The sequence below is a fragment of the Squalius cephalus genome (assembly GCF_949319135.1).
Source record: "Squalius cephalus genome assembly, chromosome: 17".
NCBI lineage: Eukaryota > Metazoa > Chordata > Actinopteri > Cypriniformes > Leuciscidae > Squalius > Squalius cephalus.
In genome coordinates this window covers 19,336,474-19,363,183 of record NC_137138.1, presented here as the reverse complement: position 1 = coordinate 19,363,183, position 26,710 = coordinate 19,336,474, and the positions used below count along the sequence as shown (strand labels likewise).

The window sequence follows — 26,710 nt, the reverse complement described above, 5'->3', positions numbered from 1 at the left end:
AGTGCAAACAATGGACACTTTGCAGTCCCATAAGGCCATGGGAGCTGAGGAGTCATAAGATTTTAAATGTTATGAAATGGCAGAGAAATGTGAGCCAGGTGGCTCATTTCAAGGTTAGGTGGTATAAGAAAGATGTTCCTGCATGGTTAAATGATACTTTTTTAAACTTTTTTGGCCCTACGCAGATGGCCACACACACACACACACACACACACACACACACACGCACACACACACACACGCACACACACACACAGGAAGCAAGTCCTTCATTTAATTCGGTACATAATGTGAAAGTACAGAAATAAGAAAAATATGTATTCTTTACAAAGTGCTCTAAATGTACATTCAGCCAGTCATCGCAAAACAGCTAAAAACCAACAAACAAAAAGATAAATACAAATATATACTCACGAAATACTGATTTGATATTAAATTAATGTATTATCTTTATAAAGATGCAAAACACATGCTGTCATGGACAAAAGTCATTGTTTATAAATATTTGACTGTTGAAAAAGTATTTCAATATTCAGTATTATCAAGTATTTCATAGAGCAAATACAGGAATTTTAATTTTAATTTTTTTTTTTTTTTTTTTACAAAGAGCCCTTAATGCCCTAGAGGTTCATGATGAAACTGCAGGGGTTTGTGAATTTTTTATACATTGGCAATAGCAAGTTATATAATGTACATTCATCCGGACATTGTACACATGCAGCTACATTTTTAAAGTCACCCTGAAAGCCAATTTTTTTTTTTACAGAATGTTGCAGTGCTTGTAATAAATTATTTATCCATGCACAATTGCACATCTTTCATTTTTTTCCAATTTGTAATCTTTAAACAAAAACATTAAACTACCCTCCCCCTCAAAATGGCATATTCTCTTCATGACGTATGTCTCGGCGGAGGGCAGGACTAAATATCCTCCACAACTGACTGCAAACTGGCATTAGGTTTGTTCGGCTTGAAGTGACTGATCGTTGTATGACATCAAAGTACCGCGAGAGGGATTCGAAAGCATATAAAGCCGTCTGCTCTCTTTCGTTCTCACTGTACTTTCTTTGATATCATACACCGCTCGGACTGCGCAGCACTGCTTCAAGTCGAACACACCTTATCACAACTTCCATTTTATGTCGACTTTGGCGTTAGAGCGGGTGCAGACATTGGCTGAATCCGAAATCGCCCCCTAAATCCTCATTCACTATTCCCTACTTTAGTCCACTAATAGTTCACTTGAAGGAGTGAATGAAAACAAGTGAGTGAATTCGGACAGCCGTTGAGCATACATCGTTTGTACAATCTTTATTGCAGTGCAGTGTGGGATTGAATCAGTGCACATGATAACGTCTACTATGGTTTTGGACACCACTACAAATAACGATTGTACAAACGATGTACGCTCAACGGCTGTCCGAATCTCTATCCGAATAACGCCCTATTTGAGGGTATAGGGGGCAATTTCGGATTCATCCATTTAAGCTAGGCTTAAAGTGTCTACTTCCAGTTATTTTACCTGTACAAAACCAGTCCATTTTACTCCTTTGCAGTTTAAAAAAATGCTTACACACAGTTTTTGAAACTATGGCCCCATTTCTCAAACCTGGAGTGAGCGAATGGTTTCACTGAGTGGGCCTCAACCACTTTTAGCGTCTAAGCTAATTTAAAAAAATACTGTAAATTGCAAACTGGTAATTATCATATTATTTTAATTTATTATCACATAAACACATTGGTTTGTAGTGCAAATAGTTTTACTGTTTACTGAACTTTGTAATTCTTCTACTTTACCAAATGAAAGTTTGGCACATTAACAAAAAATAGCTCACTTAGCATTGCAAAATAAGGTGGATAAATAGATAAGATGCAGACACATTAAAAATGTATTCGAGCTGAAATTAATTTATCGCCTACTTGTAAAGAGACAGAAAGAGTTTGTTTGCTCTGATGAGGGGACAGCGTTGATTTTATCTAAATATTTGATTTGAAAACAGCTATTGACCAATCAGAATCATGCACTCCTTAGAGCCATAGGAGTCCAACATTAAACCAATACATTTAACATCAAATAAATTACAATTACAAATAATTACAAAAAATGTGATTTTATTATTCATAACATTTATTGAGATAAATGTTATTTAAATTCCAGAGTGTTTAAAATAAATATTTTAGTGGTTCGGCAGACCATAATGGATGGGAACCCCTGGTCTAAACGGATTAAGAGACAGAAGGGGGGTGGATGAAACGTTGGACATAGTCGGTGGTCCAGATTTTGTAAAAGTAAGTCACATTGAGGCAGCTGTGCCGCAGTCATCCTGTCGTCGGTGAGGTTGGAAGGCGAAGTGCTCGCGCGGGATGATTGGTGAGGTGTTCCACTGACCGCGCCCTCATTTCGCGCCTATAACCGCTACCGGGAGAACGCGCGCACTGAGCGGCAGATCTGCTGTGTCGTTTCATGCAGGTGGAGCGGCTTGACGCGCTCACACAGCCGTTGTCTGTACGCCAGTGAAAGGGGAGGGCAAACAACCGCATTTCGCGTCTCTGGACTATACAAAAGACCAACGAACAATTTCCAGTGAGAAGTGGGGATAACGCGCGCTCACTTTCAGCCACAAACACAGGTAAGGGCACTTCTGTGTGTCTCTGCAGATGCTTTTGTCATCAGAATATGTGCTTTCACAAATGCAGGTGATGCGCAGGGCTGGGGAAGTGAACGGATGGTGTTGACTCATAAGTGAAGATGTTATTGTCTGTTCTCTGTTATTGTTAACCCCCTCGGAAGTGTATCTTTTTATAATTCCTCATTGGTGATGGGTTTGTTGAACACCTGCGTGCCAGTATAGCGTTACTAACGGTCGCTGTGTGTATTGATTTGTCCCCATTCGAGTCATGCCATGTGCGGCTCTCAGATGCACGAGAGAGAGAGAGAGCGAGAGAAAAATGGAAAAGCCGTGGGAATAAAACAGCCTTTTGTTTGGATAAGGGTCGGGACTATATCATCCCCCGAATGGGTTGCTGATAAAATGTTTGTTTCCGTGGAACGAATTTTTGGAGGGTATTATACACCCTCTAAACAAGTTCACAAAGGACACATGTAAACATGGTCCGAATAAATTGTGACTTATGAAATAACAGTCGAGGCCTGTGGGAGTGTTTCTGGACATGTCTAATGTTTTGAGAAGATTCAGTCTCTTTTATGCATCGTCATTAACAAGTTTAGGGAGTCCATTTCACCACATAACAGCATTTCTATAGTGTAAGGCGCATTCAAATTTGAACCCGAACAACTCAAATAGATAATATCATTATTTAGGTCGTTCCAAACCCATATGGTTTTCTTTCTTTTGTGGAAGACGTATTTAAGAATTTCCTGGCTGCTCTTTCAAATAATGACAGCGAATTATGACAGAAAATAGCAAGCCTCACAGTAGTTTTTCAGTGATACCCATCCCGAACGGTGTATCATCAGTCTAAGTACCAGATCAGTCTAATTTGCGAACAAATCATAGCCTTATTTGGATGGGACTGGTTTTCTAAACAACGTTTGAGTTATTATACTTATCACTTGTGATTTTCATACCAATTCGGACTGGACTAACTGGCTTGGCTGCATCCGAAATGGCAACTTCCCTACTAGGCGAAAAAACGTATGTGACAAAAGAAGTATATTCACAGTACTCCTAAAACCGTATACAAAAAGAACCCAGATGACCTACTACTACTGGCGAGTTTATGAAGTGTGCATAAGATGGACACTTTACTATCCCATGAGGCTATGGAAGCATAGGGTAGCAATATTAAATTTGAAATGTAATATGCAAAATGACAATGCAATATGTAAAATGGCAATGCATTTCTGTATTTAAATGTACATTTTCCATTATATTTGTGCAACTTTGGTGCAAGATGAAAAGAAAAATCTATTATATTATTTACATTTGCCATTTCATACACACGTTTTCATATGTAAATTGAATCCATATTTTAACGCTTTATAAGTTGCAAAATTAAAATGTATTACAGAAATGATTAGATATGTCTAACACGTTCAAGCAAAAACTGTAGCGAAATGATAATTTAAATGTGATTTTCTTAATTGCATTTACACTCACATTTAAGACTCTTGCGATTGCATTGTCATTAAATGTCCCACAATGAATGTAGCAAAATTCAATATGCAAATTGAAAATGCATTGCTAGCCGATCACGTCCCCGCCCCCTCCCACCCTGTCAATCACTGCGTGAAGGCGGGGCTCTGCAACAGGTAGCCTAAACATAGGCAAAGTGTTAAGTGTTTAGAGGTGTTGGAGTGAAACACGACAGCGGCAGAGCTGATAGGACCGTTAAATTCACTGGTAGATGAAGTGGAGTGTGAACAGAGAAATGCTAGTGTTTCTGAAGATTATTACTCGTCTGCAGGTGATAGAACCAGTGCGATGTTGGAACATGTGGGATAATGGACTGTGTTAATGATGGTTTCGTTTTGTATAAAATATTCTCATTGTCTGATACACATAGGACTATGTTTATCTTTATTCGTGATTGGCTCGGAATGCTTTCTCAATTTGCACATTGAATTTTGCTACATTCATTGTGGGACAAAATGTAATCGCAAGTGTCTTAACTGTAAGTGTAAATGCAATTAAGAAAAATAACATTTAAATGATCGTTTTTGCTTGAGCATATTAAACATATCTAATCAATTCTGTAATACAACAAATGTTGCACAAATGTAATGGAAAATGTACATTTAAATTCAGAAATGCATTGCCATATTACATTGCATTTTCATTTTGCAGATTACATTTCAAATTGAATATTGCTACCCATATGCTTCCATATGAGGCAACGGGAGAGGATTTGTGAATGGCAGTGATGCGACACAACTGACGTGATGACAACATGGCGAATGTAGTACGTCTGGAATACATTCACACTATATAGAACAAGTACCTACTCAAAGAGTATGCGATTTCAGACGCAGTTTCTTAGAGGTGGGAGTGTGGGTTAGATAGATGTGGGCGTTACAGAAACCTCATGTGCTGTGAAACACGTATGACGTATATGTCTTTCCGCTTATTATTAATTTATATCATTTTAATTGATTTAAAAAACCCTATAAAGGTAAACTTCACAAGTTTATAGAAGTGGCTGTTTATAATAAACCTACGTAAGTGAGCAGCCAAATCTAGACAAGTATCTTACTCTTATCTGACACTGATCTTTTAATGGGCAGTCTTCGCAGTTTCTGTGATTTGGCATCATTTATTAATTAAATTTTTTCGTTGGAAACCATCCATATTGAAATTAAATGAAAGCATACCGAACATTGGTGCGCAAACAGTAGCTCAGGTTGTTAAAAAACATATGAGAAGCATTAGGATAATACAATATCTGCAAGACATTCGCATTCAAACAGGATTGGATTTCTCAGAGGACCGTTGAGTTTGCTGAAAAACAGCAGATAATTTCCTATATAATTTTTACTGAGGTTGTCGACAGAATTAAAATCACAAAGTACGTCTGTGAAACACTAATTTCTCTAACATCCCCCTAAATCAGGGTTCACCAATCTCGGTTCTGGAGGGCCGCTGTCCTGCAGAGTTTAGCTCCAACCAGCTCCAACACACCTGTTTGAAAGTTTCTAGTATGCCTAGTGAGACCTTGATTAGCTGGTTCAGGTGTGTTTAATTGGGGTTGGAGCTAAACTCTGCAGGACAGCGGCCCTCCAGGACCGAGATACTAGTTAAATACTAGTTCCGCCCGGATAGGGCTTATGTTTTTATGTAATTGACTTTTGAAAAATTAGTAGGGGAAGACTCAATGGGGGAACACTAGTCTAAGCAGTTTATGCAACTAGTCACAGAATACTTGAAATATCGACTTCTATTTATGATGTAGACTATTTTGACATTTCTATAGTTTTTTACATTTTGCATAATTTTGTCTTTGAATTTCCCCAATTTAATGTTACACAGAAGAAATTTAAGAAAGTCATACAGTTTTTGAACATTAGGCAGAGTACTATAATCAAATTGTCAGTTTTTGCCTCCACTAATTCTGTAGCCCCCTATACATTGGTCAACTACAATGGACGTCAGGACATATAAAGAATGAAGCCACCAAAATGCTGTTTTGATCCTTTTTGTATTGCCCTCTTGAACATCTGTTGTGTTTTTCTGCCGTTGCCATGTTGCAACCCTCTATTAGCTCTATCACCAACTGTTCTGTGGCAGGGCAGCCAGGGCTGAAGAACTCTATTGTGAGCTGGTGTCAGATAAATCTTTTTGAGCTGTCGTGTGTGCGAAAATCCAGTAGCATTGGCTGTGGATGACAATGCATCATGGATGTAATTAAATTCACTGTTTATTATTAGTATATGATTAACACCACTAATTGCATATGAATCACTTGTGTAGTAACTGCTGAGGTGAATCAGTCAAATTGAGTTTTGATAAATGTAGGCTACATTCAGACATGTGTTCCTAAAGTTTACGACTGAGACGCACTCTAGACAAACTCTGCTTCTCCAGTTGATCAAATCGACAGGACCGCTGCTATTGAAAGGCTTGAGCGATCAATATCACATAATAGTTGCTGTCTGTCAGTGTAATAGGTTAGTTCGACAGTTATATGCAACCATTTACGAGGCTATAAAAACGTGGACACAAAGATGCACATGGTTTTGCTCTGTGCATGAAGAACATTAATGATTCTTAGCCGTGGAGATACGGTCAGTAATGGAAAAACACCACTTTGAACATGTTAGACGTGCGGTTTCCGGCTTTGTACCTAGAAACAATGAAAATTTCATGAGCGTTTTTAAAACAGTGCTAAAATAAGAAAAAAAAATTCAAATGCATTCTTTTTTCAAGCACCATCGATTATTCATTGGGGTATGCAGCAGCATGGATGTCAAAACAACATCACACCCATCACCAGGAGCTTGACCTAGCTTTCCGTCCAGGTAGCAGTGGGGAAAAAGAGGGGATTTTACTAAGGGGATGCCCACTGCCAGGCCTCACATCTGGGTTTTGCATGGCTCATCGTATTCATCCATAGCTGGAACACGGTAGATGTCATCCCGTAACACTAATTCGAAATCAGTTTTGCAGTTGCTGTCATGGTTGCGTTTTGGATTTGGCCAGGCGAGGCCGGTCCCACTTCAGGAAAATGAGAGGAGAGCAGAAGGGGGGACTAGCATTATCAATAGCCTCCCATGAGTGTTAGGCCTGGAACTAAATCTCATCTCACCAGCTGATAAGGAGTATCGCTGGCCATCATTGGGCTCAGAGATACTGAGAGGAGGTGGAGGAAGGAAACCTGGTGGCTTTCCTGATGGACAGGTGGTCTGTCTTTTTTTTTTTTTTTTTTTTCTCCCCTGTCTGTACACGAAGGTTGACTGGCTGGTTTGTGAGCCTGCTTTTTTTATCGTCCTTCTGTGCTGTCATTTGGCATCTGTGTATGAGGAACCGTTTTGAAGGGAATGCCTCAGTAAGCCATGTTGGAGACTGTGTTAGGATTGAATTTTGTCTCGTGCAGCTCACACAATGACCCAGTGTTGGTTAACTGACAAGTTGTCAGATTGTTTGTGCACTGCTTAATTAATTACTTTTTAAAGCATTTTGCAATTAGCATGATGATAGTTCATCATAACATTGCCTCATGATGTCTTCCATTGTTATGCTCATGCTGGGTATGAATTTGGCTTACTAGCTGCATGATGATGATCTATACTTTTATTTAATTATTAATATGAGATGAGCACAAAACAAAAGGAAAACATGCAGTATGATACATTAGGGCTGCACAATTTTTAATTGAGGTTACGATTAGGCCATCCTTAAAAATATTCTTGTTTGCCATAACCCGACCGACCCAGTCAATTTAGGACCGACCCAATTTAATATGTTTTTTTCCCCTTTTAGTCCGACCGACTTGCCGGTTGTAAACTTGCGTTAAGACCGGCCGAATATTATTATTATTTTAATTTTTTTACTCCTCAAACAACTATTACAAATGCCATAAAATAATATTAATTATTTTAGTAAGTATTGTGAATATAAATTGCCTAGGCCTACATACAAACATAGGCTACGTTCTTTCTTTTAAATAAAAACCCGTGGTGTCATCTATGATTATTTGGGCTGTAACGATATGCGATATAAAACCGAAATCGCGACACTCAGATCCACGAGCCTGTGTCACGGTGAGAGAAGGCAGAATCGCGACACACCCCTTCCAACTCCCAGAGTTATCCTTCCCGTCCAGATCCAATGCTACCACATCTTTAAATTACTATTGGGAAATTCCAGCGTTATGGATGTAACATTTGCAGTCAAAACTTGAAATATAAATTCTCAGAAAATGCATTTAATACCAATATATTGAAATGTCTGTTTATATATCCATACTCCCTTAATAAAGGAGTCCACACATTAGAAAAATGTCAGTCTACACATGCGTTTTATATTTAATATGAGGGCATGCGTTACGGACGTGATACGAAAAATCTTTAACTTTTAGGTGGCAAAATATTTTTTAGTAATTCTGTGAATTACACTGCGCAAACCAAAAGTATACCCACCGGATGAAGAAAGGTTGGCTCTCCACAGAACATAAAATATTCATTTTATTTTATTTTTCGTGTTCACATTTATGAGTAAAATACAATGTTACGTACGTGAGCGCTCTGAAAGCGGCACTAAAAGACTGCTTTAAAACCTGAGATCTCAAACAGGCATTTAAAACACCAAATATTAAGGATTGGCATATCAAGCAAAATAATAATCGATGATTGTTCGAAAATCGTACCTCTCCCCACACGTGCTCACCGGTAAGACATAAAATTTCTCTGTACTATAGGCTAATAGGCCTATTTGTTATAGCCTAGTCATTAAAGAAAACGATTTAGTTTCATATTTATGTTTAAATAAAATAATAATTTTTTTTATGTCGTCTGTTGATTATATGAAAATTGAAAAGCATGAGGGATAGGCTATACTCGATGTTAAATCGCACATCGTTAAAACAACAATTACGATATCGCAGACGATATATATCGCACACCCCTGGACAGCATAAGTCATTTTAAAAAACAGCCATTTATTGGTTACCGCCCATAGCATGAAAATAATTATTGATCATTATAATCAAGAATTTTAATATCTGTGTCTGTCTAACTCTAACCTTGACAGCTATGACATATATGACATCTATGACTTTTTTTTTTTTTTCCGTAATTACACAGACCTAGGCTATGACATATAAAGCTAAATCGACAGTCATTACTTTAATCTTTATAATGATGTGGCAGGCCATTAACAAGGAACCATCCCATCGCATTCACAGGAACACATACTAAAAAGAGGTACAGAAAGAATCATGCTTTGACTCTGTTTGCTTTCTGACTCACTCGCCAGACTCCTGCTATTTGGCTGTCTCGCTTTTCAGCACTTCTTGCATGGACGGATCCTTGATGTGCAATACATGTACAGTCTCCCTCTAAGTGCGGACGGCCGTCTATTGATGCTGTTGAGGGTGAAGGCATGATCCACCCTGAGGGAGGCCCAGACATCCATAGCTTCAGAGCTTTTCACTGATGTCTGCCTTGCGCTCCGGAGGAGCTGCCCCTCTGTCTGGTGAAGCTCACTCATTTGTCCTGTGTACTGCAGTATACATGAAGGAATAGCAGCAAAGGACCAGCCCTGTGCCTTGTCACGTGACTGTCTATGCAAGCTTATAGCTAAATGGTTTTGTCTCTTAAGTCACTAGGGGGTCTATAAATCAGCCCAGACTTGTTCAGACACTGTATATGTAGTTTTTTTTTTTAAGCTGAAGCAAATTGGGAAACCAAGAAGACTGCAGAGAACATAGGTGCCAGAATGACATGACAGCTGTTAGACTCACACATATAAACTTAAGGCCACACAACGTTCACACGTCATGCCCGCTCTATCGAGGTCCAAGGTCACGCGTGCACAGTTCGTCCACACGTCTCTCTTAAGGCAACACATGGCCTGGAGTACTGGGCATCTTTTAATCCAGGCTGACGTGTGACTCAGTCCCCATGCCAGTGAAGCACGAGAAAAAAACACTAGGGATCACTTCTCCGGATGATAAGTTGGGGAAAAAGGTCACCGCAGAGATCTTTGTGTCTGTTTCCACCTCTAGGGAAGTAGTTTTTTTTTTATTTTTATTTTTTTTTAACCCTCCTTTCCATTTCACTCACTGGCATTGGATGAACTTTACTTGCTAACCCAAATGAATTGTTAATGGACCTCAGGTCATTGAGAAGCATTCAAACACGGTGCATGTTCGCGATGGTGTGAATCCAGTGATTAAGGCCGCTTAGGCACTTTTCATTAGTAGAGGTCCAGGTCAGACTTGCTTTTTTCCCAGGTACCCTTTGAAGCTGCAGATTACATTGTGTCGCTTGAACTGCAGTACTCAACATAAGCAGCACAGCCCACAACACGTACTGTAATGCTGTGCTATGGACTCAAACGTGGCTGTTTTTGGTATGAATCCCTGATTTATTTTGAGGTGGTCCAGGGGGATTGACTTGGACACATTCCAGAGTGATGCAGAAAGTAGATAATTAAAGGAGCCCACTGCTTTTCCTGAATGTTTTGAGAGTAGGTAGAATGGGTAAGCAGCAACAGATAGGGTAGGTAATTACCTGGCATTACAGAGTGGGAGAAGGTGCCAGATGCCAGAGCGAGTAGGAGGAGGGGTGGGCAGATGCGAGCAGAGTAAATGCTTCACTCTACGTGCGACCCAGCATTCCTGTTGTCTTATAAACGGAGCACAAGGTCATGTGACCTGCCCTGCAATTTATTTCCTCGCCCCAACCGTAGTTGTACTCGATTTACACTGCATTTGCATAGTTGCATAGCAGATGGCTTTAACCGGGTCAGGTTTCCGTAGTTTTCCATAGTTTTGCATATTCTGTTTTCTCTATTTTTGATGTTAAGGCTTGGTTTGTGCCAGAACACACACACACACACACACACACACACACACACACACACACACACACACACACACACGCACACACGCACACACGCACACACGCACACACGCACACACGCACACACGCACACACGCACACACGCACACACGCACACACACACACTCAAAACGTCTGCTCTCTTTGTGGCATCATGCCATGGCGACTGTAGAAACATCTTGTTTTGAGAAATATATCCAGTCATCAATGCTCAAAAATAAAAAAGCTTATCCTAAAAACAGCATAAGGCATTGTACATGGCTTTGAGGTATTTCCTGGGCAATGAAACAATGAAATTAATTTATTTAGTGCAAACTACCATTTTTTGGGGGGGGTGGGGGTAGCTTTTATTTTATTGGAAAGAGGAGAATAGACAGGGTAATGGGGGTGTCTTCAAACATTGACACAAAGACGTCCATCTGCATTTGTATGTATTGTGAAATTATCATGGATGTTGCATGATAATTAAACCACTATTTTTATATTCAATTCACATATGTGTAGTGCTTTTCACAATACATGTTTAAATGCAGCTTTACAGAAAATGCTTGTTTACATTACAATTGAGAGTAAATAGCGATGCACTGAAATTTCGGCTACAGGACATTTTTGTCCGAAGCATCTAGTTTCGGGCCAATATGGTTTTGGAGGGCCAAAATCAGGGACCAGAACACAATGTGGATGAGCTACAACAGTTAAACATGTCAGCTGTGTGGAGTCGGACTAGCTCTGGATTGACCATATTACTTTCTCGATTTTAAATGATGTTTTATTAACAAGGTTCGGGAGGAGCACGTTCAGATAATTAACACAGGTGGAGAGCACTCAGCAATCAATGGTAAGAGGTGTATATATACTCAGCAGTCTCACCTCATTCCATTGACAGTTTTTGCAGCATGTAGTCCGACAGTATCGTCCTAACAGGTCCGAATCGAGCGATTCCCGTCCGATGAATAACCTCTCGTCTTTGAAGAACCTCTGCCGCAATCCTCTGACCAATATCGCGGGCGTCAGGCTTGACAAACGGGATCATAACCGCGGGCGAAACATCCGCGATCTCCTTCCGCGTATTTCTCTGCACCGGTCCATGCAATAATTCCCGCCATTGAGAAATGGTTAGTAAGGCAATGCCGCCCTCTTCACGCGAGGGGAAGGGTCTTCCTCTTTCGTCAGGCCGCACAGCAGGCCCGCGCCGCGGATTCAGTACCGGCCAGTCCATACTCAACGTTTGCCGGGTCAACTCAGTGAGTGCTCAGCTCGGCCTTTCTCGTGTCTGTTTTGGTTGAGCTTGGCTTGCTTCAGTAGTTTGAGTCACGAGCCAGTCATGCCATCTGTATACAAATTTTTGATCGGGGGAATGCACGTTTTAAATTGTTTCTGTACAAATGATTTACTGTCATACATAATCAGTAGGTCACACGTTATGTGCAGATTGATCACAGAATCATTAAGAACCTATCGTTAACACTGTCCTGCAATTTATCTGCAAAATCTCGTAAATATATTATTATAAAAAAAAATAAAAAAAAAAAAAAAATAAATAAATAAATAAAAAAAAAAAAAAAAAAAAAAAAAAAAAAAAAAGCTATACAAGCATGTGTTTCATGACAAGTGTTTAGTAATCCTTAATTGAAACACAGTTAAATAAATACAAGATGCATACATTTATGCAAGCTTCGTCTTTTACCATAAACCGTCTCTTTTGTACTTAACTAAATAAACTTCAGACAATCAAAATTGTTCTAAACGCAAACTGTTATCTTTGCTCGGTCACTTAAACTTCAATGTGCATAATCCTGCAAGGATTTCATCTCGCCTCCTTTTTTCTCGCGTCTTTGATCTAAAGCACAAGAAGACAAGCATCGGCTCGCTAAGCCCCACTCTCCTCCTACCTTTGTTCAGCCACACACCGCAGGAGCTCAGTTTCTCCAGGTAAGTTTATCCACTGCTGCAGCAGTGATGTCTCCTCCGGTCCTGGAGGAGCTCAATTTCTCTGGCAAAGTTTTCTCTAATATTGCAACAGTAATGTCTCCTATGCTCCCACTGGAGCTCTTTTACTCTGGCTAATGTCTCCACTGTCACAGCAGTGATGTCTCCTCTGCTCCTACTGGAGCTCTTTTACTCTGGCTAATGTCTCCACTGTCACAGCAGTGATGTCTCCTCTGCTCCTACTGGAGCTCGTTTACTCTGGCTAATCTTCTCCACTGCCACAGCAGTGACGTGTCCTCTGCTCCTACTGGAGCTCTTTTACTCTGGCTAATGTCTCCACTGTCACAGCAGTGATGTCTCCTCTGCTCCCACTGGAGCTCTTTTACTCTGGCTAATCTTCTCCACTGCCACAGCAGTGATGTCTCCTTTGCTCCCACTGGAGCTCTTTTACTCTGGCTAATCTTCTCCACTGCCACAGCAGTGACGTGTCCTCTGCTCCTACTGGAGCTCTTTTACTCTGGCTAATCTTCTCCACTGCCACAGCAGTGACGTGTCCTCTGCTCCTACTGGAGCTCTTTTACTCTGGCTAATCTTCTCCACTGCCACAGCAGTGACGTGTCCTCTGCTCCCACTGGAGCTCTTTTACTCTAGCTAATCTTCTCCACTGCCACAGCAGTGATGTCTCCTCTGCTCCCACTGGAGCTCTTTTACTCTGGCTAATCTTCTCCACTGCCACAGCAGTGATGTCTCCTTTGCTCCCACTGGAGCTCTTTTACTCTGGCTAATCTTCTCCACTGCCACAGCAGTGACGTGTCCTCTGCTCCTACTGGAGCTCTTTTACTCTGGCTAATGTCTCCACTGTCACAGCAGTGATGTCTCCTCTGCTCCCACTGGAGCTCTTTTACTCTGGCTAATCTTCTCCACTGCCACAGCAGTGACGTGTCCTCTGCTCCTACTGGAGCTCTTTTACTCTGGCTAATCTTCTCCACTGCCACAGCAGTGACGTGTCCTCTGCTCCTACTGGAGCTCTTTTACTCTGGCTAATCTTCTCCACTGCCACAGCAGTGATGTCTCCTTTGCTCCCACAGGAGCTCTGTTTCTCCAGCTAATTTTTTCTACTGCCGCAGCAGTGATGTCTCTTCTGTAGTACTTCTCTATTAAAGAGCACTCTATCCCTTCTTTCTCTTCTTTCCTCTCTCCTCTTTCTGTCCAGCGAGCATTGGTCTCTCAGTGGACGGAGTGAGAACTTTCCCGGTAGAGCACTTACGTTTTCTCCTTCATCCAGCGAGCATTTGGTCTCACAGCGGATGCAGTGTGAGAATCTCCCGGGCAAGCACTCATTTTCCTGTTTCCTCTTTCCGTCCAGCGAGCATTGGTCTCCCAGTGGACGGAGTGAGCTCTTTCCCAGTAGAGCACTTATGTTTTCTCTTTCATCCAGCGATGCAATGTGAGAATCTCCTGGGCAAGCACTCATTTTCCTGTTTCCTTTTCCTGTTTCCTTTCCGTCCAGCGAGCATTGGTCTCACAGCGGATGGAGTGAGAACTTTCCCAGTAGAGCACTAACGTTTTCTCTTTCATCCAGCGATGCAGTGTGAGAAAATCTCCTGGGCAAGCACTCATTTTCCTGTTTCCTCTTTCCGTCCAGCGAGCATTGGTCTCACAGTGGACGGAGTGAGAACTTTCCCAGTAGAGCACTTATGTTTTCTCTTTCATCCAGCGATGCAGTGTGAGAAAATCTCCTGGGCAAGCACTCATTTTCCTGTTTCCTTTTCCTGTTTCCTTTCCGTCCAGCGAGCATTGGTCTCACAGCGGACGGAGTGAGAACTTTCCCAGTAGAGCACTTACGTTTTCTCTTTCATCAAGCGATGCAGTGTGAGAAAATCTCCTGGGCAAGCACTCATTTTCCGGTCTCCTCTTTCCGTCCAGCGAGCATTGGTCTCACAGCGGACGGAGTGAGAACTTTCCCAGTAGAGCACTTACGCTTTCTCTTTCATCCAGCGAGCATTTGGTCTCACAGCGGATGCAGTGTAAAAAAATCTCCTGGGCAAGCACTAATTTTCCTGTTTCCTCTTTCTGTCAAGCGAGCATAGGTCTCACAGCGGACGGAGTGAGAACCTTCCCGGTAGAGCAATTACGTTTTCTCTTTCATCCAGCGATGCAGTGTGAGAGAATCTCTTGGGCAAGCTCTAATTTTTCCTCCTTTCTGTTTCCTCTCTGTCTAGCTAGCGAGCATTTGGGCTTAGCGGAAAAGCGCAAATCCTCCCGATCGGTCACTGTAAACTACAACCGCTCCCCATTCGCAGACCAACCGGGGCCGTCAGTCCAGGCAGTGAGCCACCATTACGGGCCTCCCCGGTCAAGCATCCAGGCCCCTTCTTGAGATGCCAGCCCGCCAAACTCGGCACTCATTTGGGGGGTCTTTAGTCCGGCGGCTGTCCTCTGCTCTTTAGCCTTTGGGGGGAGTACTCTGGGTTCGGGCCGAACTCCGAGCTCGGAGCCCTCCCTCCGGACAGCACGCCAAATACGCATTAAACTTACCCCTTCAAATTATATGTAAGTGTGAACTCGTGAAATGATGTTTTATTAACAAGGTTCGGGAGGAGCACGTTCAGATAATTAACACAGGTGGAGAGCACTCAGCAATCAATGGTAAGAGGTGTATATATACTCAGCAGTCTCACCTCATTCCATTGACAGTTTTTGCAGCATCCCTCCACCACCCCTTCTCCACGCTTCTAGTCCTAAGCACTTACATACGGGGGGAGTACTCTGGGTTCGGGCCGAACTCCGAGCTCGGAGCCCTCCCTCCGGACAGCACGCCAAATACGCATTAAACTTACCCCTTCAAATTATATGTAAGTGTGAACTCGTGAATCAGTAGTAAAATGGTTTCCTAATACTAAAATCTTTTAGTTTGTGCTGTTTTCTGTTGTGGGGCAGCATGAACAAAACTTTACTAAACATTTGTAACATTATTTGTTTACGAAACAAATAATCACAAAAGCTTTGTTACTTTTAATATGAAGCAAAGTCCTAACTTTTTAAATTCTGTTGATTTTTATTTTGAAATGGTGTTTTGGTGTTCTTTGTAGGGGTGCACGATATATCGGCCGCCGATATAATATCGGCCGATATGGTCATTTTTTTTACACATCGGTATCGGTCCGATGTCAAAATAGGGCCGATGTGAACAGGCCGATATTTGACGTGTGAAGTTGAAGATTAAGTTACTGATGCTGACTTGTGCAGTGAACGCGCCTGAGAGAAATACACATTTCATACAGATGACATAAGCAGAGAACAGTCTGTTTTCTTTCATTTTGAATTGTTCTGTTTAAAAATAGATGTTTCAAGCTTTCTATATAGGCTATGTCTCAGGTCTGTGAGGCAGGTAGGTTTCGGTTCATTTGAGACGCGCTTCAGTTCACGCGCTTTCGCCTCCATGTCCTGATTAAATATTTTCTAATATTTACTTTGTTTATTTTTGATGAAACATTGATCAAAATTAAGATACAATTAATACAAAACGAAATTAAATTTAAAGACAGGCTTTGTGCTTTCTGTTTGAGGTCTCTGTGAAAGTTTTAAAGCAGTCTTTGGACGTGCGTTACAGAGAACTGTCCCGTCAACATTGTTAACGCAGTCCAGTGCGACTTATGATTTTTCCCTCTTCATGACACATTTTTGATTGATCGTTTTTTGACTCGTAGATATTTGAATATTGCTTGATATTTGATACCCGTTCGAATTTGATTTTTCTCAAAAGTGACCGCACGTGTGATTTGTGGATTACTGATAAGCGCGAGTGGAGAAACAGGCGTTTATTATTCATTCTCAGTGTTGAGAAACGTAGCCTTCATGTGTTACGTTATTGTGTTAATAATAACTAAAGTAGCCTACCTAATTATGTTACATATTTATTTTGTATGAAAACTAGCGCGTTCGTTACTTGGATTAAAAAGTAGGCTACCGATGTATCAGTGCTGCGCGAGCTCTCCCTCACAAACACGGACGCGCGCACACAGAGAGAGAGAGAGAAGATAATTGTAAAATGAAAAATTGACGGGCTAAGTTTAAATTTTGTTCTTGCTTGTTTTTTTTTTCTTTCAAAATGTCAGAAAGCATTTTGTATTATCCATCCGTGTTTTTAAAATTCGTTAAATGACGGACGTTTTACTGTTAACACAGCCCATATGTCGGATTCGTCTTATAGCCTACTTGTTATTATTTTTAGAATAAGTGATTCGTTATGCTATTATTGGACTCCTGTCTATTCATTGTCAACTGTTTTCAATAAATATGTTTGAAATGGCTAACATTTATTCAGCTAATGCGTGTCCTGTTTAAAATGTGCAATGTTCAAAGGCAAAGACAGCACGTCACAAATAGAAGCCCTTTTCCCTGTGCTATTTAGTATCATATTTGGATATTGGAATAATAAATTAAGTAGCCTATCTTAATTGTACACAATGTTCCTGTTTTTTTTTTCTCCTGTTTTCTAAGGGTTTCTTAATTTTAGACAAGTTGACCAGCACACATTATATGCAATGCAATATAATGCATGTGTGTCGTATGTGTGACATATTTTGCATACAGGTAAAGGTGCCCAATATCAGTCATTTCTAAAGTAAAAAAAAAAAAAAGTGTTTTGGAAAATAGCTCTTTATTTGATAATCATTAAAATTTGTTTTCTATACAGAGATATCGACATCGGTAAATATCGGTATCGGCCATAACAGCAATATTAATATCGGTTATCGGTATCGGCCACAATTTTCACATCGGTGCATCCCTAGTTCTTTGAATAGTTAAAATCAAAGTTTAACTAGTTAGTTATAGCACGAAATAAACATGGGTGAACACCAGGTATATTTACAACTTGCCAAAATGAATCCTGTTTCATGTAATCATTCAATCCGTGTTTTAACTGGGGAAAGACGTCACGTCAGTAAAACAGCTTGTAGGCTATACAATCACTTAACATAGGGCTGCACAATTAATAGAATTTCTAATCGCGATTACGATTAAGGATGCCATGATTATGTAATCGTTCAAAACTGCGATTACAAAAGAAAATCCACTCTGCATGCGTGTGTGTGTTTAGAGCATATTATGTTATGAGGCGAATCACGACTTCTTCAGAGAACCCAGCACAATAGGAACTACCAGGCAGTGATGTAAGAGTACGCTGAAATAAGAAGTTTTTCTCCTCAGAAAAACGGACTTTCCTGACCTGTCAGCCGTCATACTGTGCTCGTAGCTTGCACTCTTTAATTGCACACGCAAATGTGGCGGCGCGCGCTGTGTATCGCTGTAGTATTGTGTATTAACCATGGTAACTGTCGTTTCCATAACCCCAAAATGCCACTTTATTTTCACTTTATTTTTTTTTGACTCATGACTCATACCAACATTGTATTAACAAAAACTAGTTTGGGACTGCTATTTAATAGCTTTAGCATAAGCCTAATATTTATTTATTAGTAGTCTTTACTATTAGTCATGTTCTTACAATTTATCATATTCTTACAATTTATGTATATGTTAAGTAAAGGGGGACAGTACGTGTGTGTGTGTTAATTTTTGTTTAAACATTTATTATAATATGCCTATATGTAAATTGTGATAATCGTAATTAATAATCGCAATTACAATTTCAAGGGAATAATCGGCAATTATGATTTCTGTTAAATCATGCAGCCCTAACTTAACGTTACATTTACCTCAAATAAGATATTCAATGTCCATTAACTCCTTAGTTAGCTAGAAAAAATAACTCTGAGAAAAGCATTTTGCTAAATATATGCACTGTATTATAGCGGTGTAATTAGGGATGGGTATCGTTAAGGTTTTAACGGTATTACTACTCTTACCGATACTCCTTATCGATCCGGAACTTTAACGGTATTCTTATCGGTTCTTTTTGTTATTTTTTAAAAAAAAAAGGAAAAAAATAATTTAGACCATAATTAATATTGCTAATATTTTGAAATGTAAAATAAATAGGCCTATCTATAGCAAAAGAAAAAGCAATGCTTTAACAAAACAAATAAAACATGTTATGCAGAAGGGTGCAGCGTGCAGGCTTTTGTTTTATATACAGAAGACATAGGACACCAAAAACAAAGTACAAACCCATGGTCAAAAAAAAAAAAAAAGTATACAATAAAACAAATATACAAATTATATACCCTACCCAGTGCTTTAATTTCAGTAATGTCTACTGACTGTAATGTCTACTGACATTACTGTTCAGGAGTAATATGGGCTAAAAAGACATCTAATATAATCAGATGTAAAATAACACTGCATAGTTTATCATAGATAGATTAAAGCTTATAAAAGTTATATTTTCTCCCAACTATTTACGCCCATTTAAGACATAAACTGTATTTAAGTGAATAAACTGTTTAAGTGAATCTCCAAGATGGCCATTTTGACATATTTTTGTGTATATTTGATCGTTTAGATGCGCACACGAAGCCCAAAATATACGTTGCTTGTCTCGTTGCGGTGTGTTTCAGAGCGCGCGCCGCATTTGGAACAGCGTCTATTGCGTCAATTTTGGTAATAACCTTTTATTATCAAACGCGTTCCGCAGTTTAGCAACAGTATAGACTACATTTTACAACAATCGCCGATCGTGCAGATTCTGACGTTACGTTTGGGTTTTAGGGAGAAATGACTTTTAATGGTTATACCTCAAATATCTTTTTTTATTATCATTGGAAGCCTAGATCTAAATCTAAAATAAAATTAGTTTAATATCAAAGATCTAAAGTGTAGCCTAACCGTTTGAATGTTTAGTTCTGTCCTCATCGTCACTCATTAAGCAGGGCTGTTGTGTTGTGTGCGCCCGCGTAAAAGATCGCTCTCTCTCTCACACACACACACACACACACACACACACACACACACACACACACACACACACACACACACACACACACACACACACACACACACACTTTAGCAAAAATGCATCACAGACAAATGGTTCAATATTATTATAGTATTATTAGTATTAGGGGTGTAACGGTACACAAAAATCACGGTTCGGTACGTACCTCGGTTTTAAAGTCACGGTTCGGTTTATTTTCGGTACAGTAAGGGAAAGAAATGCAAACATTAAACTGCAGGTTGTTTATTACTATAAACTTTTTTTAACAAGTTGTTTACACTTTTTTAAACACTTTTTAATAAAATATAATAAAATAGATATAAAATAAAAAAAGAATAAGAAATAAAATACTGCTGCAAAGTTCTCCACTAAATAAAATACTCTCAGTCTCAAACCAATATCACATAATAAAATATAATGAAAAATATAAATAAATAACTATGATTACAGTGCAGGAACAGAAAATGGCCCTATATTAAAATAATATTAAACAAATATATTAATGTATTATTATTTTTCAATAATCAATCAACGATCAATTTACGATTTTTTTTCCACTTTTTTAATAATTATCAAAATAAAATATAGTCCAAAGCTATAGTACAAAGCTATTATTACCAGAGCATGTGATCAGAGCAGGTCATTTTACCATTGTTGCCAGCATAACTATACCAGCTCAGCAAACAGAAATCTAAGTTACTACTGAGAAATTTCACCTTATTTGAGCGGACTTTGCTTTTCCAGTGCGTGATCGGTACATGATTGGAGTGTTTGGGCCGTTAACGACAGAGCAGAACGCGCAGCGCAAACACGGACTCGAACATTGAGCAGAGAGCGCAGCGGGCCGACACACACACACACACACACACACACACGCGCCACGGAACGGAGAGTGCGGCGGCGCACACGAAGCGGAAAAGCTTTTTTTCGCCCTGCAGTCTATTTCATTGTTACAGTGACGACGGGTAAAACACGGGTAAAACCAGAGAATGTCTAATAGGAAAAAAACATTAGAATCAGCTGCAGGGCGGGATTTGCGCTGAACGCGGAGACTTCCGCCACTTAATATGTTCGTGTGGAAACACGAAAATGTACCTATGTTCCGCACACAAAATATTGCATTCAGTCATTCGGTACACACGTGCACCGAACCGAAAGCCCTGTACCGAAACGGTTCGGTACGAATACACGTACCGTTACACCCCTAATTAGTATATAATAGTATATTATTATAAGTGGCTGGCGAGATTAAATTTGCGCAAGATAATAATTTCTTAATAGCAATAATAAATAGCACATTCTTAATTTCTCCAGTACCGACAGCAGAACCTATAACGTCCGAGCTTATCGATCCAGCGGTCTTTCATAATTCAGCACCGGGGCCCGTTTAATACCGGTTTTCGGTACTATAGGTGTAATGATACACGCGTCACGAATTTGATACAAATCATGATACTGAACTCTCAATACAATGCTATTGTGATATTTTAAGTCAAAATAAAGGAGTTTTTATTTTATTTTATTTTATTATTTTTTATTTACTATTATTATTATTATTATTATTATTATTATTATTATTATTATTATTATTATCATCATCATCATCATCATCATCATCCGGACCCACAAATATTCTTCCATTGCATTATTATACATTATATTCAACATATGGTAGTTTAATGTAGTAATTTCACTGAAACACAGACTCTCTCTCTGCTCGCGATGTCCCGCATCTCCTGCTATTAATGTACTATACATATCAGATTAAGCCATCTAAAACACTTTGAATAAGCATACTACTAAAATTAAATGTAATATGGTGATTTAAATTATGTTTGAGCTTTCACTTTGAGGGATGTGGAAAAATTATAAATGGAGAGACCGAAATCTCTCAGGTTTCATAAAAAGTATATCTTCATTTGTGTTTGGAAGTTTGAAATGAAAATATTATAGGTTTGAAACGACATGAGGCTGAGTACATGACAATTTACATTTTTGGGTTAATTATACCTTATAAATGCAGTAAGCTGAGTCTTGGATAAAACAAACTCTAGCCTATTTCATGAATCATGAATCACATCAACAATACATATCGGCGCGTTTTAGTGTCGTGATATAGATATAGCAATGCGTTTTCACCTCTTCTGTATTACATATTCATTACCTGTTAGTGATTGTCTTTTTTTTTAAAATGTATGTTTGAATAAATCTGTCATGGAAACAAGTTATTACACTTTATTGTCATTTAAATGTCTCTTTTACCAACAAACTGGAGTAGAAACAATTCTGTTATTAAAAAGTTTATTTATAAAATGCCTTATGTGCAATTTAAATGTTTATACAACTCAGTTTTAGCTATTTGAGTGTTGATTATTAAATAAGTTTGATTTAATTTAGTTTTGGTTTTACTTCCTAGTGCATCCTGAATTTTCGGTTCAGTTTTTGCCCAGAATTTTCATTTCGGTGCATCCCTACTTTTAAATGATCAAATATTGTTTAGGTATAGGGTTAAGGGATATAATTGGCATACTGTAATAATAATTGAAGTCAGTGAAAATTACCCTCCACGATTGAAAAACCCCCCAAACATTGGCATGTTTATCCGCAATTCCATCAGGGCGGAAGTGTTATCCAGTGTGAGCTCATGCAAGTCTCCGGAGCGTGTAACTTTACACTGCGGCATTCGCAGCTACTGCTGATCCACCTCCTCATGCCCAGTGACCTCCCAGCAGGGCACAGGAGACATGGATTACAAAGCAGCAACGAGATGGAGGGGGGGAAAAAAAGAGAGATTGTAAAAGGAAAGAGAAGCAGGAGTAGGAATAGGGTCACTAGTTTACTTGGCAAAGTAGTTTATCAGACTTTTGATATTTTTAGCAGGAGTATTTTGAAACTGCATCTTTAAATCCATCTCCTTTTTAGAGCAACATGCAGATCTTTGGTCTCTGTGTCGAGTCTTGCACTGTTTTTTTTAAAGTTGTGATGAAATGGAAGTAGTGACAGATCTTTCCATCTGCATTGTGATGTATGCAAGTGAAACTGATTATCAAAAAAGAGTTTCCAGCCATGGTTCTATCCATCAGTTGTTGACTGGATGGAGGCAGATCTAAATGCGTTTGAAGTGATTGAAAAATCTGGCATACGTCACTAGGGAGAAGTCTGTAGTTTCACCAGGAGTTCAAGTTAAGTCGTTTTGATAAATAATGAGCTCAGAAATTTTTTAAAAATGAAACTCATGCTTGGATGAATCATTCACAATGATATCAATAAGATGAATTTAGAAAGCATTTTAGGATGTATTCAATAAGAGTGTCTGGAGACTCTAGCATGCTTGAACTCAATGATGTGTCTTATGTTAATACCCTCAATAAGAAATGTTAAACTTGTGTCTGGTGAATCCCAAAAACCCTAATTATACAGGGCTTCTTTAACATTGATTAGTCAATTAGCCATTCAGGCAACCCTCCAACAAATCGATTTTGAAAATATGTAGCTATACACATCCTTAGGCAGGAAAGGGAGGAGAAGGGAGTGAAAGTGAAAGAGGAGCAGGAGAAGAGCGATAGGGGTTGGCCTGGCCTCGGTAATGGCAGAACAATAGAGGTCAGGTGATTAACAGCCGATTGCTCGAGCGGCTCCTCGGTTCACACTCCTCTCTGAGAGGCAGGAGACAGGAGATTTACTTCAGGCTGATAGGTGTTGGACTGACGGCTGCTATGGGAGGCTCTAAATCTTGTGATGTTAAACAGCTGTCTGCCCGCCCATCCGTCATGGTGCGGAGAGGAGCAGCGGCCGCCACTGTGCCAGCGATGACTGGCCTGTCTCCAGGCCACACTTCGGCACGCCATCACAAGGCTCCCTCGTCCCCATGCCATTTTGATGTCAACACTGCAACACACTCATTTGTCCTCATTTCAGTTGTGCTAGTGTGTCCGAGCCCTGGGGAGAGATCCACGCACATCCGGAGGTGGTTTCTGGTCGCTTTCTGCCTGGTTTAAGCTGCACCGGGTGGCCTAATCAAAGTGCCATCACCTCCCCCCTTCCTACTTGTTTCTGATAATTTGCAGCACAATCCAATCATGTAGCACTCTTCGTTGTATGTCCCGCACTTCAATAAATGCCATTTTTGCCAGCGCCAGTCCTGCATCCATCTTCTTTGTTGTTAAATCTGATGATATATGCAAAATGGCTTCCCTTTGTTAGCGTGATTACTAGTGATTTGTCAGCGTGCATGCTTCAAGTCCATGGCCATGTGACTTTCAGTGCTCCAATTAGCAAAAGCCCTGATCGTATTAGTTCTGTGTCCACTGCTGAAATGGCACGATTCATTCAGCCATATGACAAAAAGTGACCTAATTAAACTGAAGGAGACACTATGAGACATATTCTGTTTATTAGCAGTGTAGCGGGATATTTTATTCTCCAGAGGAGTGTAAAAATTCATTCCCAATGCAGCAGAAGTTCCCCATTATTAATTAGTAACCTAAAGCATGCAAGTTGTGATTTAGCATTTTAGCTAAACAAATTAAAATCTCAGCAGGAGAGCCCAAAACACATTGGGCCTCAGGCTTAACTGCAGTTCACAGTGACTCAAACGAGACAAAATAAGGACAAATTTGTCATTTTCCAACGCTTTTGGCTCAACAACTTGCGGAGACCTGCGTCGTGTGAACATGTGACGTAGCGGGCCCTTGGTAATCAGTCACGGATGCATGGTAGAGCTACTGTTTGACAGCTGCAGTGCTTCGCCGCAGGCTCGTTCTGCAACATGCACAGCTCACCACACACTGTGTGCCATCTCGCGCCTTTGTCCCTTACTGCTGCATAGAGGCAGCTGGTTTACATAACTAGCTAATAGCACTAACGAGTACTGTCTGCACTGTTGTTGCAAACTTCAGAGTGATTTTTGTAGGAAATGTTGCTTGTTTTGACGCAAGTTGTGGGACAGTGTCCCTGGGGTCTACTGGCGGCTGGCAGGGCCCACTCATCTGAGTGATGACATTGTTCTCATAGATCCGATTAGCTTCACCTGAACGCGCCCCAGTCGTCTTGAAATTCCCACGGTTCAGAACAAAACTAAAGAGAAAGGCAGAGATTAAGAAGGGTCAAAGCGGTTGTGTGTTCTTGTGGGCAGTTCTGAACAGCAGCGGGCTCAGTAGTGTGCCCTGTGGCACCTCACTGTAATAGCTGCTCGCAAGCTCCTTTCTTTTCCTGCAGTGGCTGTTGATTTTGAAGCCGATGGAGTATGTGACGTTCTACTGAATCTCAGAGACAGTCAGTCAAAGCCTACAAGGCCATTTATGCCACATTGGAAAAAAATCTCTGCAGAGTGTTGCTGTTTCTGCTGCGGTTGGGCTTTTTTCTGATGGTACGATACACATTAACTTCACTGCATAACTGCCTGTAGTTTTATCTTTATCAGGCAGGGGAGATTAACTGTATTTAACTTTTCCTAATGGAGAGTGATGGATGAGGGATGTTTTTTTTTTTTTTTAATAAACTTTAAAAAGCATTTTGTTGTTTCAAATATATGTGAAATTATGCATGCTGGTGACAAGACTGATTCTGGGTCATCTTGGTCCACTCTAAATTGGCTTTGTCTATGATGGCTCTACTCTTTTGATATGATTTTTTTAAAATCACCATATGCATTTATCCATTTTGTTTCACAATTTCTGCACTCAAACTGCCGCTCATCTCACCACGTACTCATGAATACATTCAAGAATCCTTCCAGGAGAGTCACACTTGGTAACATGCATAGTTACACACTCTTGTGCATACAAAGTTTTCAGTCACTCTGAAATACCCACATCTGTAACCTACCCATACACTGTCATTCGCTTTCTCTATCATTTCCACACCTCTCTTGTTCTCTCGCTCGCGTGCGCACGCGCGCACACACACACACTTTATCTTTGTGCAGCTGAAATGCTCAGTTGAACTTGCAAAGGCAGAGCTTTTCTGGTGTATCTCCCGGACACGTTCAAAGAAAATTCAAAAATGTAATAATTAGGGGTGTGTGATATATCGTCTATGATAATATCATAATTATTGTTTTTACAATCTGCGATCTGACATTGAGTATATCGCTCACTTTACAAAAACACATCCAAAGAATGCCTGCATACTCTACGTGATGTAGTCTAGTAGGTTAGAGTAGTGCATGTGGATATTTAGAGTGCACGCTTTCACTGCGTGATTTAGTCTTATTTATAAAGATAAAAATGTATTTTTTATATTTATATCATGTAATGTAGTTAATATCGCATTAAATTTTTTTTCTTTCTCCAAATATCAGCATGAATACAAATGTGATATTGATTTTGTACTATAATTAAAAAAAAACAATAGTTTGAAACAAGCCACAGTAGCCGTGTTTCCACTGTTGGGCCAAAAGTGAGTGAACAAGTGCGTGCCAGGGCCAATCGCGTTTCCACTGTCACTTCCGGGGCTTGATCGGGCCTTATCGGGGGTTTCCTCTGGCTCGCCGTGTACCTTGGTCCAAAGTGGGCCAACTGGGGCTTGATGAGTGATTATGAACAAAGGTGAACTTAAACGCACTAATGGAGTTGTTTTGTGCATTATTGTGATCGCAAATAAATGGGAAGCACCTCTTTTATGTGAAACGGTAAATCCCAGTTCGATTCAGCATGATTCTGTCACTGTAACATATTTTTATTGTAAAACATTGGTCAAATATCGGTGCTGGAGTCTTAAGTCTTGAAGTAAAGACCAAACGTTTGCTTCTGTCATGCTCATTTTGCGATCTAGCTAGTTTTCAGTCAGCTCAGCTGGTGAAATGTGTGACGTCGTTCTATGGAGGCTTATTTATGATGGTGTTTAGGGTAGCGCTGCGA

At 40.0% G+C, this 26,710-nt stretch overlaps 1 protein-coding gene across 13 annotated transcripts in view; it reads left to right on the top strand.

Moving 5' to 3' along the window:
- The first annotated feature begins 2,245 nt into the window (after window positions 1–2,245).
- nrxn2a (neurexin 2a) overlaps window positions 2,246–26,710 on the top strand; it is a 387,404-nt gene continuing 362,939 nt past the window's right edge. For all 13 annotated transcript variants that reach the window (XM_079898733.1, XM_079898732.1, XM_079898730.1 and 10 more), the window contains exon 1: window positions 2,246–2,630. The gene's annotated coding sequence lies outside the window, so the exon portion shown is untranslated. The remainder of the gene's footprint in view (window positions 2,631–26,710) is intronic.